General features: G+C 43.9%; 1 protein-coding gene across 2 annotated transcripts in view; it reads left to right on the plus strand.

The window, feature by feature from the left end:
• Window positions 1–219: 219 nt before the first annotated feature.
• Window positions 220–14,230, plus strand: part of ALKBH8 (alkB homolog 8, tRNA methyltransferase) — a 410,467-nt gene continuing 396,456 nt past the window's right edge. The window contains exon 1 of one of the 2 annotated variants that reach the window (XM_086935245.1): window positions 220–257. The gene's annotated coding sequence lies outside the window, so the exon portion shown is untranslated. Of the gene's footprint in view, window positions 258–2,301; window positions 2,414–14,230 lie in introns of those variants that run through there. The other variant, XM_086935246.1, reaches the window with a different exon arrangement.

Here is a 14,230-nt window from a genome sequence, read left to right on the forward strand (position 1 = left end):
ATTTTATCGATTACAAGTTTCACGAATACACGCTACGCCACAAGCGGAACATCATTAACACGAGTGCTGCAAGCAGATCCTCGGAGATTCCAGCACGTTGCACTACACGCTGCACTGTTGAACTCGCCGTGTTTTGGGATGCCCTGGATAACTAAAATGTAAAAAGAGCACCATGGGAGTTGAAGTCCCCAGTGCAGGCATCATGGGAATTGTAGTCACAGAACGCGATGTCGAGCTGAATGGCTGCCTCCTGTAAGGTAATGTGTTCAACTTCCGGGTTTCGCGTTGCAAACGTTAGCCTGATTTTTCTGCTTAATTACATTATATTCTAGGGTGACCAACCGTCCGTAAATTTCACGGACGGTCCGTAATTTTAGTGTCTAGTCTGTTGTCCGTTATAATACTGTTTTCGGACGCCTTTTGTCCGTAATTCTGGCGTTTGCAGGGATGACCCCCTTGAGAAGCGTGGCTGCGATGACTTGAGAAGCCTCAGGGGGTTCACAGCAATCACTATTGGGGGGGCAGCTCGCAGTTCTTTCTATTGCCGAGGCTTTCACAGCTCCTCTCGGACTTGTTAATTAGCCCCATTGTCATTCTGTCTGTCCCGATTCTCTCATTCCGAATGACAATGGGGTATGCTGAAGTTACAGCATGTGGTGTGTCTGTGCCTATATTGCAGAGTCGGGTGCTATAAATACTGGGGATGTTCCTGCCAAACAGCAGACACAATATTTTACTTTCACTCAGGAGGACATCGATGGCTGCACAGCCTCTAGTTTGAGAATTGTATTTTTTATAGAGTGTCAGTCCAGCGCATTCCAGGTACCCAACTCTGCCCATTCATTCTCAACTCTGCGTTTCTGCATAGTTTTCATCCTGCGGGATGGGTATTTTTGTCACCTGCTTTCCCCATCTCTTTGTAGGGGACACAACCACCCACCATATTGCCAGGATGTGTGGATTGGTGTGTGTCACTCTGCCATGTATAGCTTCTTGACGGTTAGTTGAGCTGATATTTTTCTTCTTCTTCTTTGTTGTTGGTGGCACCTATACCCTCCTTTTCGGCAGACTGGCTCAATCTATGCCCAGGGCACCAGGACTAGAAATGCCTAAGCTTTAGGAGACACAGCCCATGAACTTTAAAAAAAAAGTGAATACAACATAACTAGCCCGTATTTCAAATTAATAAAACAATAGCATTTAAAAAGTACACTTTTATTCCACTTTTTAAGTTTAAGAGAAAGGAACTATTTTTAGGCATATTTGATCAGTGGCTGTGTGCCATCACTCACACTGAAGGGCGCAGTGATAAAGTGGGTTGACCGATAGCCCCTTGCTATATGCTGTGGTGGGCTGAGGCAAAGTATAAATCTAACAATTGAGGGCCTCATTTATGCGTTTTTACCGTAGGGCAGCGCCGCAGGCCTTCCTGCTGCGCTGCCCTACGGTAAAAAAAAGGGCAGTAATGTGCCTTATCTATAAGATACAGCGCATTCCTGTCCTTCCCCCCTGCGCCTGCACACAATGGGCTGCATGCGCCAACGCAGGCACCTTTGCACTATGGTGCAAGGGTGCCTGCATTGCGGGGAGGATTATTTTTGTACAGGAAGAGAAACCTTTGTGAACAAAAATAATCACAAGACTTTTTTCTCTTTCTGTGTGTGCTTCAGAATGCAGCACACATAGAAAAAGGAAAAACGAGGGGAAATAAAGATATTTCTCCTCGTTGCGCCTTCCTTACGCCTCCCCTGGGGAAGCGTAAGCTTTTGGCACCGCCTCAGATTTACGATTTCTCGTAAATCTGGGGCAGTGTCTAAAGGCCATGGATGTTGCTGGGGACGCCCCCAGCAACACCCATTGCACGCCCCTTTAACACTGAACACTCCTTAAAGGGACTGATATTTATCAAGAGGCAACAATAAGGCCAAAAAAGTGGCTTACTGCTGCCTGATAAATATCACGCAGGCTTCTGCGCCACGGGTCGTCACAAAAAGTGACGTTCCGGTGGCGCAAAGAGTCTCATAAATGAGGCCCTTACAATTTAACAGGTCAATGAATGCTGCTGGCTCACCAAAGGCCCGTTTATGTATTTGTACTACTGCGCAACTTCCTCTGTGTCTGTAAAACGTAAAGGTTAGTCCTGAATTTTGACCGGGTGTCCTGAAATTTTGTCCTGAATTTTGGTCCTTTGTCCTGAATTTTTACACTCACTGTCCTGAATTTGCACCCATGCCAGTTGGTCACCCTATTTTATACTGATCATGTGATTATCGATTCTGTGATTATTTGGAAATACTGTGATCAGTGAACACGGACCAGGTTTGGTTTGGAAACAGCTTTCACAAGAGCTGAAGGAGGCTTGTGTTGTGGTTGTATTTGGTATATATGCTCCTATCACGCTTTCCCTTGACAGGTATTGATATAAGCTTGCTTACCATGGTACTTTTTGTCTACTAGCTGTCTCACACACAGCCACTCTCGTGGTGTTTTTAAAACACTTACATTTACAGAAAATATATAATTTCATTTTATTTGTACACGTTTAGTAATGGGACTTTTTAATTTACAGTTTCTTTTTTAACGATCTTATCTTCTTAATATTTACATCACTGTAAAGCAGCTGCGAAGCTTTTGGCCAGCTCTGCCATTTTGGACACAACGCATTGTATTTTAGTTATTATATTTAAAAAATGTCCTCCCTCCAGCAAATGTGTGTAATATGACTCGTACCACTTAGCTGCTATAGCAGGTCCCATTATCGAAAAACATGCAAAACTATCTTTTAGAAATCTAAACTTACTGAAAAAATGCATGTAAATTTAGTACTAGGGTTTTTAAACATGGCGTTTTGGTTAAGATTTCCTACCATACATGCCAACATTTTAAAACAGTAAAGAGTCGAAAGATCTTGAAAAAACAAATCGGGAATTTATTCCCTCTATTGACGCACATTGAAACAGATAAGACTTAAGGTGGGAGACAGCAAAGATCAAGCTATTTTAAGCTTGAAAAATCATAAGTCTCCTGCCCGAATGAGGTCTCTTGGATTTTGTGCAATACATCTAGAAAAAGACGAGCTGGGAGGTGTAACCGGACCCTGAGGGGACCACAGCTAGCGTACCTGAGGGGTACGTGGCAATCCAGGCAGCGGGAGGAGGTGGCGGGATTTGTTGGATAGGTGGGTCCCTCAGGTTTTTACTCTGTCAGTATAGGCTCCAAAAAAACATACTTACAGTACTTTTCTTTTTAATACTTTATTGATCATTTTCAGATACACTATGCAACCTGTCTTAGTAAAAAAAATGGTATCTCCAATTTAGATATGGGACCCTCCTGCTTAACGCCCGAACAAACAAGCGGGGAGGCACTTTAGGCCGTCCTTGCCCAGGGTGTCTAGTGGAGGAAGAAACAGTGATTCACGTGGTTTGCTTCTGCCCGGCATACAAGAGTCCCCGATCTAAGTGGGTGATCCAACTGTGCAGGAACCTGGGCATTAGAAATTATACAGAAATGTACAGGATTCTAAAAACAGACACTGACCCGGTTTTTGCTGTTGTGTTCTCAAATTTTTTATTTGCAATGTGGTCAAAGCGTAGGTTTCTTCTTGACAGCTGCAATGCGAGTTCAGGAAACTTGTAGCTTGTTTATGCTTGCATAAGAATACAGTGAGATCTATTATAGATACCTATACACTTGCTGTATCAAAAGGATTGAAACACATTAAAGGATTGCTAGTGGAGGATGACCTTTTGTCACTTTTTAACATGAAACTTTTATTGTTTTAAAGTTTTGATATTAATTTATATTTTTAAGACATTTTTATATTTCCCATATTGATGTATATATATTGGCCTAATTCCCTAAAAGTGAGCCTACACTTGTTTATGTGCTATGTATTTTTGCATTCGCGAATGGACTATTCTTCTGATTTTCTCAGCAGTTTTTTAACAAAATATATTTTCTCTGTTTTTATGTACTTTTATGGCTGTAATAGACGAAATAAAGTTTAATAAATGAAAATGATACATAACCAATACCACATTTTGTGATAAAGTACACCATAAGTCCAGAGTAGTAGCCATAATCAATGTTCAATTGAAAGCCCTGATGGGTATACTGTGTAAGGGAGCGATGTATAGCGTTTTTAGTGGGACTAGGGAGAAAAGAAAAATGGTGTGCTGCAGATAGAGGGCAATTCGTGGTAGTGTGAGCAATGCATATGTGACATGGGGGATGTTGTTCCAGTTGGATCAGTCTTGTAAGGATATGCCTATGCGTTGCAGGTAGGTATGGAGGGGTTACCAGATATTCCGTGGTCGAGATGTGGGGGGGGGTTGCATCAGAGTGTAATGTTCACTAGTAGTGTCGCACAATATAAGGCTTTTGAGCCATTGTGCTGCCGTGGGGTGTTGGCTGCTCCCTCAGCCCAATGCAATCTTCTGCTTTGCCAGCAACTGTGCCAGTGCGGCAAAACCCTGTGGGATGTCATGAACATAACCTAGCAACGCTAGCAGAGACGCTGGGACCGATGTCGCCACCACCGTTTGAGAGAGTTTGTAAAAATATCAGACCAATAACTATGGACATGTGGGCATGGCTACGCTAGGTGAAAAAAGTCAGCATTGTCTGCCCTTCACTCCACTCTCCAAGCCTTGCGCAGCTTGCCGTCTGTGGTGGGCACCGTGACTAAACACGTGGTATAACCTAGAAATCAGATGCTCACCACAGTCATCGTCAATAAAAAGGGAGAGGGAGGTGAAGTCATCTGGAGCTATAAGTTCGGAGGACACCTGGGTGTGGAGAGCATTTTGGACACGATGCAAAATGAACCTGTCTAATGGCTAAGCTGTGGTAAAACGTGTGTCCTCCACCCAACTGATCGCATACCCTCTTGGAAATAGATATCCTGTAGTGTACAGTGCATAGCGATTGAGAGTATGCTTAACTATGGCTTTATTTATTGGGAGGAGTCAGGCAGTCTGTAAGAGGCAAAGCGGAGGAATATAGCCACCCCTTTCCTAGCAGGCGCATTAAATGGTACCCTGCCCAGCAGGTTGTAGCGAGCGGATGAATGTCCGTGGGATCTAATGGCTGCCCCATAGAGAGGATGGCATTCAGCGGCAAATCGCAGTCAACACGAACGTAAGGCAGTCGGACATCGGTGTGTTACCAGTAATACGCATATTGACACTGTGCTATCAGATAATATAGGTGAAAATATGGCACTCCGAAGCCGCCCCTCACATACGGGAGGATCAGTGATCTCCACCCAATCCCCGGTCTGCGGCCCGCCCAGATCAAGCTCAGCAGAAGACTCCATAACATATCAAAAAAGGGCATTGGTGAGAGGGGTGCGAATGTTAAGAAATAAATAAAGAAACCAGGGGCGTACGTCTGGTTTAATGATGGCCATGCGCCCGGCAAAGGACAGCAGCAGTTTTATCCATGTCTCGATTAGCGTGGTTAGTTTGCTCAGTGCAATACCATAATTTAGTCGGAGGACCTGCTCCCAATTTCGATGTATGTGTATACAGAGATATTTAACAGTATTGTCACGCCACTTTATTGGGAGGTGACTCTGAAACTGGCGTGTCGCTGCTGTCAATGGAACGAGCTCAGATTTGCTCCAGTTGATCAAGAGGCCTGAAAAATGGACAAATCTCTGAATCTCGCAGACTACAGAATGCAGATTCTCCGAAGGGTGTCTGGGGAAGAGTAGTATGTTGTCCGCGTAAAGTTATAAGAGCAACAGGCCTGTGCTAAACTGTAACACTCCAAAGGTGTTTCTCCTGGAGATGCAGCACCAAAGGGGTCCATAGCAATGAAAAAGAGGAGTGGGGAGATGCGGAAACAAGCTGTGGGCTTGGCGTATAACAGTTTGATTAGGGATGTAAATCTGCAAAGGATTCCAAGTTTCTGCAGTGTTAAAAATAAAAAGGGCCACTTGAGGGAGTCAAAAGTGTTTTTGGCATTCAGCATGGCCACTGCCGCTGGGACCTCCAGTGATTATTCTGTGCAGGACAGAGAACAGCTTGTGCAAATTTATAGATGTAGAGTGGTGCGGGACAAAACCAGACTGTAGAGGGGAGATGATAGATTCGAGTAGGAGAGCCAGTCTGGTGGCAAGTATTTTAGCGAGAATATTATCAAAATTTTAGTAAGGACAGTGGCCTGTAGGCTTGGCATTGTAAAGTAACGTACAGTACTTTTAGCAAAAAAAACAAAGTCTTGCTGGCTCAAATTGTCACGTAATATGGGCAACCTGGCAGCTATGCCTCCCTAACAAAGGTATGCATGTTAGTTTTTTAAGTTTGGCTTGAATGGCATATCAGTGCTATTTACAATTCTTCACCATATGTATAAAGTGGACTTTGGCTCCCCCCACAGGATTTGTACCCTTTCATCTCCTGCTGTTGGCTGTTTATGTATCATTCCGCCTCCAAAGAGTGCAGTGCAAGAAGGTATTTTTTCATCTTAAAGGTATATTGGATCATGATACACTGAGTTCTTCACCTTATGGATGATTTGTAGGTAGAAAGCAATCTTTTTGTTGTTTTGTTCTGTTTTCTGCAGAAGGTTATTTTAGTTAGAACTCACAATGCAAGCGAGGTCTATTGGCTTTGCCACTGCTTGTCCATAGTGCTGATTGGTTGTTAGCCGACTGTAGACCATTTTGCTGTGTTTACATTGGAGAATGGAAGAGCGCATCTTTTAACTGACCACCTTTATGATGACAAGTGTTGGAGCTTCTTAGGTTTCTCGATTGTCCTGTTGTAGTGAGTTTGGCAACGAGGTAATCCAGTTTGCCAGTGTGTACGACTTTATGGGTGAGACAGGCCATTTTGAAACAGCAGCGTGCTTCCATAGATAGCCATTTTAGGTTTTGCAACACAAGGGTGATGTGGTAGTGTTTCTTGGATCCTGTGACCATTCTTGCTGTTGCTCTTAGGTTGGCTCTCAGAGGAGCTATGTGTGTTTTAGCTGCCCCAGTTAGTGTGGCGTTTCCATAGTCAAGTCTGGACAGAACTAGAGCTTGAGTTGAGATTTGTAGGTCATTGGGGGTATGAAAGGCTTGATTCTTTTGAGGAGTTTGAGACTGTGGAAGAACCTTTGTATTGAAGCTTAAGTGGAAGCTCATTTTTAGTCTTGTGTTCAGAGATTTAGCTGAGCTTGCTGAGGTAAGCTTGCAGTTTAGGGAGTCTAGGTTGTTTATCCATTCTTGGATCTGAGGAAGTTGGTCGTGATTGGAGAAGACAAGAATTTAGTTTTTTTCTTGGTTGAGTTTGAGGTGGTTTATGGATAGCCAATTTTCTACTTTTGAAAGTGTTGAGTTGAGTAGGAGTATGTCTTTTTAAGGGAGGATATTTCGAGGTAGAGCTGGGTGTCGTCGGCATATAGATGATAGGAGATATTTGCTTGTTTTAGAATGGTAGTGAGGGATTCCATGTAGCTGCTGAAGAGTGTGGAGGAGAGGACTGAGCCTTGAGGGACACCTTGGGTGAGATGTCGGATATCGAGTTTTTGATTTTTATGAGTTGGGATTGGTTATGCAGTAATGAGGAGAACCATTTTTAGACAGTGCTATCTGCTTTGATATGCTTTTGTAGGACATCTAAAAGTAGCTGGTGATCCACCATGTCAAAAGCCGCCGATAGGTCGAGGAGGACAAGCAGGCAGCATCTTTTTGAGTCAAGGGAGTTTTGAATGTCATCAGTTATACTCAGATTAGCAGTTTCAGTGCTGTATCCCTTCCTGAAACCAGATTAGTGTGAGTCAAGTAGGTTGTTCGATTCCATGTGTTAGCTGAGAGAGAACACATTTCTCGAGGATTTTAGCTAGGAAAGAAAGGATGGTGATGGGTCTAAAGTTTTTGAGATTGTTCCGTTCAGCATCAGGTTGTTTTAGCAGGAGGGTGATTTGACCTTGTTTAAGGATGTCAGGCATCAGCCTGTTGTTTAATGAACTGTTGATGATCTTCGTCCACAGCGGGGTTTAGGTGAGGTTGAGGTTTTGAGCCAGGGAAGCAGGTAGTGGGTCTGCGTAGTGGGCCGAAGGTTTGGAGTTGGCAATCACCCTGGAGATGTCCTCTTCTAAGAGAGGTTTGACGTCCTTCAACTCTTGGGAGAAAAGGAGGGTCGTGGGTATAGGCTTATTTTAGTGGGAGAGGTGTCTCGGCTTTGGGGATCATGGAGTGAACTGGGGTTGGGTTTATCTTTATTTATTTATTTATTTTATTTATTATAGAGTTTTGTATAGCGCGAACAAGACCCGTGGGTATCAGAGCGCTTAACATGAAATAAGAAAAGGAAACAAGGTTAACATATGTATAAGCAGTTAGCAAGCAATCGCAGTGAGGTAGATGACATATATATACGTAGCACATGTGACGTTAGCCTAAGTAAATATGCTATGATTAAATAATAACAAAACATGTATATATAACAAATATGAGGTAGCACGGTATAGGTTCATGTATGAGGTAGCACGGTATAAGTTCATGAAAGATGCTGTTCTCCTGTTCAAATCAAATCTCCATTCCTATTGGCCATTGGATTGTTCCCGTATCATAGGATACGTATTCCATTATAGAATTGTCTGTGCCTCCCATTTTGGTGGCGTACCAGATCTGTACTAAGGCAGAATTATAGCAAATCCATGTTTAGTGATCTTCGCTAAGTAATGATGGCGTGCCTGTTCTGTACTAAGGCAGAATTATAGCAAATCCATGTTTAGTGATCTTTGCTAAGTAATGAATCTATTCATCAGCAGGCTCTTCACTTCCCGTTTGAATGTTACCAGATTCTGGATCTTCCTGATGTTTGGAGGGAGTGAGTTCCATATTCTGGGGGCCGCTCCTGAGAACGCTCTGTCATAGGTTTTTTTCTTTCGGAAGAAGGCTGGTCGTAGTAGCAGCTCCCCAGCACTCCTAGATGGTCGGTTGCTACTGGACAGCTGGATTTTCTTTGCTAGATATCTTGGGGTGTTGTCGTGTAATGCTTTATGTGTGATACATGCTATCTTTATTTGGATTCTTGCTTCATATGGTAGCCAGTTTAATGCTTTCAGGTGCGGGATATATGGTCATATTTCCTAGTTCCGGTGATAAGTCTTGCTGCAGCGTTAAGGCAGGCTTTCAGTGGTGCTGTGGACATTTTTGGTAATCCAGCCAAGGTGGTGCACCCATATTCAATCCTCGAGATAACTAAGGATTGGATTGCCAATTTGAGGTCTGACTCTGTGAGGAATGGTTTCAATTTTCTTAGGTAGTTCAAGTGAAAGCGGGCACTTTTCGCCATTGAGTTAATGTGGGCTTTCATGTCTAGATTCTCATCTAAGATGATTCCTAGAGATTTGGCTGAGTTGACAAGGGTTGGGGTGCAGTTTAGCGCAGTCACGACTTTCATCCATTCCATTATTTCTGTATTTCTCTTTGGTGGAGAGATTAGTAGGAACTCTGTTTTATGTGCATTCAACTTCAGGTGGTTTGCCGTTAGCCATTGAAGTGTCATTTTTAGTGTCTCATTCATTAATTCCAATTCTTTTATGGATCCGATCTTTACGTAAATTTGCGTGTCGTCAGCATACATGTGATAGGATATTTGAGATTTTTGGAGAATTTCTGTGAGTGGCTCGACGTATAGGTTAAACAGATCTGGGGATAATGTCGATCCTTGGGGGACTCCAATTGTGGTAGGGCAAGGAAGGGAGATTGATTGGTTAACCAGGAAGCGCTGTGTTCTGTTCTGTAAAAAGGACTCGAACCATTTCAGCACTATTCCCGAAATTCCCATCCTGTCCCCTAGCCTGGTCAGTAATGCTTCATGATTTACCGTATCAAATGCCGATGACAAGTCAAGGAGAATCAGTAGGCATGCTTGATTTTGGTCAAGGGCCTGTAGTGCGTCATCGGTAATGTGGAGAATCGCTGTTTCAGTGCTGTGCCCTGCTCTGAATCCTGATTGGCATTCATCTAGCAAGGAGAATTTGTTGATGTGTTGGCTCAATTGGTTCTGCACACATTTCTCGGTCAACTTGGCCAGTAGAGGGATGTTGGTTACTGGGCGAAAGTTATTTGGATCTGAAGTATCTGCTGTGGGTTTTTTGATTATGGGAACGACTTGACCAGTTTTTAGGCAGTCGGGAAGGATCCCTTGTGACAGTGACGCATTTATTATTTCGGTCCATATTGGAATCAGGATGTGATTGATTTCTTTTACGCATTTTGCAGGCAGAGGGTCTTGGTGGTGGTTGTTAGGTTTGATTCCTGAGAGCGTCTTGGCAATCGTGTGTTGGTCGTACAGTTCGAATGTTTCCCAGCTCGCCTTGTTTTTTGCCATAGTGCAATCCGCTGTAGAGTTGGCATCGTTAGTAGACCAGGGTTCGTTGGGAAGGTTCAACGCCGAGTTTTTAAGCTCTATTTCGAGTGCTTTGGCCTTTTCGGTGAAAAATGTGGAGAAATCATCACAGCTTAGGGATGTTTTTGAATTTTCTTGCACTGTTTTGGCTAGTTTGTTTGATTGCTCCTTTAGGATTTCAAATAGTTTTCGTGGCCTGTTTTTGGCATTATCCAGTTCTGCTCTTATAAATTCCTTTTTTGAGTTGATGATCTTTTTATTATATTGTTTCCTTGTTTTTCTGAGGGCTTCCAGTTCAGGAGATGATGGGTGTTGCCTCCATTTTCTTTCGGCCATTCTCAGTTTGCGTCTATCTTCATTTAGTGCTTCGTTAAACCACGGGTTTTTGGTCTTTTCTGAGATTCGTTTCAATTTTAATGGCATGGTGTTATTAACGATATTTTCGACAGTTGTTATGTAGTGTTCCGTCAGCTCGTTAACTTTTTCCAGGTTGTTGGGTGGCTTTAAGTCTCTTTCACAGCTTTCGACCAGTAGTTCCATATTTGCTTCTTTTGTGTCTCGAGTCCATTTTTTGGTCTTGACAGGTTGCCTGGTCCTACCTTTTCTCGTTGCGGGTATCATGAAATTTATAGCGTGATGATCAGACCAGTCACATGGTGTTATGGAGTGGATTGTTGCAACTTTGTTTCTTGAGATTATCCAGTCTAACGTCCCTCCTTTAGACTGTGTGGGCAGTGTGCATGCTTGAGTGAGGTTTAGTTCCGTGAGGAAACCTTTAAGCATGTTGACCTGTTTGTCATTGCAGTTCTCCCAATGCAGGTTGAAGTCGCCTAGGAATATGTTATTGGCAGCGTCGTTAGAGTTGGCTGTTATGATCTCCATTAATTCTGCTATAAACTTTGTGTTATCTCCTGGTGGGTGGTAAAAAGTATGCAGGTTGCACCATTGAGTGTTAGTTGATCTTATGTTAAGACCAAGATACTCACAGGATTCAAGTGGGTCGGCCTGAATTTGTTTAACCTCTATGTCAGATCGATGAATACAGGCTATCCCTCCCCCTAGCTTTCCGTGTCTATCCAGTCTCAGAACGTTGAATTGCGGTGGTATCAATAGATCCATGGTTGGGGATGAGGATTCCTTAAGCCAAGTTTCTGTAAGGATTGCCAGGTCGATGTCCTTGTTGAGGATGAGGTCCGCTACGTCCGATGCATGTTTGGTCGCTGATCGGCAGTTGAGTAGTAGACAGGATAGATGTTTTCCTTTTTTACTAGCATTCACATTTTCGGCTTCGTTTGGTGTTAGCTGTATGTGCTGTAAGTTGTGGGGGTTGGATGTTCTATCGTTTTTTCTCGCTGTTCTGTTAACGTCTAGTGGGACTGTTTGGATTCTCTCTTCCTCCTTGTGGTCCGATAGGTCATATGTTCGGATTAAGGCCAGCGTTTCCTCTTTAGATAATGATTCCGTTCTGTCTGGTCGGTTGTCTCTCTGTTTTAATCGCATGTTCACCTCGATGCTCTTTCTGTGTGAGGAATGTACAAGATTTTGGATATCTGTGACTTTGGCGTGAATGTTCGCCGTCCTCTCTTCGATTTTTTCTATCGCCTGTACGGTATTCCTCGTGGCTTGTGTTAGCATGCTCACAAGTTTCTGAAGCTTATTAAAGTCCTTCTTGATCTGGTGGGGTTTCTTTGGGGCGGCCGATCTGTACATCCGCTCAACTCTTCTCCTTTTTGGCACGGTTCTTCGTTGCACTGCCATTTTCTTTATCTTCTCTTTTTGATTGTCTATTCCATCTCCATTAGGTGTGTCGTTAGTGTTGGCTATGTTCTGAGCTGGTAGGATCGTGTTAGAGGTTGAGGGTCTGTGAGCCGCTGGTGTTGTATTAGCGTGAGGTGTAGGGAGGTTGATGGAGTTAGATAAGTCCTGTGTTGTTGGGAGTTCGTTTGTTGATGTAGGTGTGTACGAATTTGGTATAGTGCTGGCGAGGGATTGGGATGTAGGAAGGCTGATGTCTTCTGTCTCATCCAATTCCTGGTTGTTGGGTGGCGCTACCCTCATTGTCTCAGCCTCTTCAGTCTCATCCCACTCCTGGTTGTTAGGTGGCGCTACCCTTACTGCCAGTGTATGATCTACTTGAGGGGTCTCATGGTTCAGGATTGGGGGCGATTCTTCTCTAAGGCGCTGATTTTGTTCTTTGTTTGTTTGATAGGTAGACCTCTTAGTTCTTCTAGTCGTGTTCTCTGGTAGAGGCCTTAATAGACCCGTTAACTTTACCTGGGTAGTCTCTAGTGTTGACGCCGGCGCATGATGGCTCCTGGTTCTAATTGCGCCTCTGATTGTGACATCATGAGTGTCTAGAGTGTCTACTGGTGGGGTTAGGAGAAGTTGATTACTCGGGTCGTCCATTGAGTCTTTTATTGATAGGAAAGTCTTGGCAAATCTCTCCAGATCTCGGTTTGCTGCTTGTATCAGCACAGTTCCAGATTTATATATCGTGATGTTAAGTTCGGCTCTACATCTTGGTGATGGTGCGGTTGACATTTTTAAGCCGTGAGGAATGTTTTTCATAGTTTTTATGGTAAGCATCCTAGTGAAGGCATTCCGCCATTTAGTTGCTCTGGATGTATAGAATATGAGGTCATTCATTTTCGTACCATTAGTTGCATTAAAGTATAGGTCTGCGAATAGTATGTCCGGGTTTTTCCTCAGGTAGTCGTGTTTAAACTTCTTGGCTGCATTTTTAGTTAAATTATTAGGATATTTTATACTCTGGGCACTCAAGCCAGTGGATTCTAGGTATCTTTCGCTCATTTTTGCTCCGTTCTGTATTTATTATTCCGTTTTATTCCAGGTAGCCCCACTGCTGATGTTATTTATTGCTGCTTTTAATCCCAGATCTAGAATTTTTCCATTATAGTTTCACTGAGTAATACTGGATAAGGCTTCTCTTTTCCATAATTATTCCTCAATTACCTCTAGTAGTTATACTTTCAGAGTGCTTATTAATTAATTCGCCAGCTGATATTTGTTCTGCTCTATGCTGGATGTAAAAACTATCCTTGTAAGATGGCTGCCGTTATGTTTGTTATTATACAGGCAGGGAGTCCTTTCTCACTTTCCAGTACTTTCTCTGGTCCAGCTTCCCTCATTGATTGGTTCACTTTCCCTAGCTTTCCTCTAGTAAGTTATATTGATTGCTGTTGCCTGTAAACTTGCAGAGATTCCGCTTTTCTGTTGGTTGCACTTAATTCAGCTTATCCCACAAGTGTGTGTTACTTAGGTCAGATCCTCTGCGCTATGTGTGTAGCTGTTTATTTGTTATTTGTCCGCAATTGGCCGCCATTTTAAGGTCAGGCGGGGCGGACTGCAGACCTTTCTCGCTTTCCCGGTCTGTCTTGAAGCGGCGGGGGGGGGCGATGACTGGGCGCCGTGGCAGCGCGAGTGCCCTCACCTCCTCGTCTCTGCGCTCGGTCCTCGATCCCCGTCCTGGGTCCCGGTGAAGCCGCCTCGTCCCTCTCACTGATCGGACCCGCCTGCACCGCTCCGAGAGTTCTCCGCTCTCCGCCCGCTCCGCCAGCAGTCTCCCAGGCGTCCGCTGATGCTGTCCCCGCCCGGGCTCCCCCGAGTCCCCTCTCGGTCCGGATGATGTCAGGCTGCTACCTCTCCTACGGAGGTAATCACAATATCTCCTTTTACATTCTGTTTCTTCATTCTGCTTCCGAGTCCTAGGTCGGCAGTCTTGGCAGGTCTTGGGCTGTAAAGTCGGGATATTCAGGGATTTATGCCAGAATTGGCGATCCCAAATCCCGGAGCCCTTGCCTAGGACTCCTGGTCAGCGGCCATCTTGTGTTCACATTCTTTGATTTGGGCGACAA

This window comes from Lissotriton vulgaris, chromosome 8 (genome assembly GCF_964263255.1).
Source record: "Lissotriton vulgaris chromosome 8, aLisVul1.2, whole genome shotgun sequence".
Lineage (NCBI taxonomy): Eukaryota > Metazoa > Chordata > Amphibia > Caudata > Salamandridae > Lissotriton > Lissotriton vulgaris.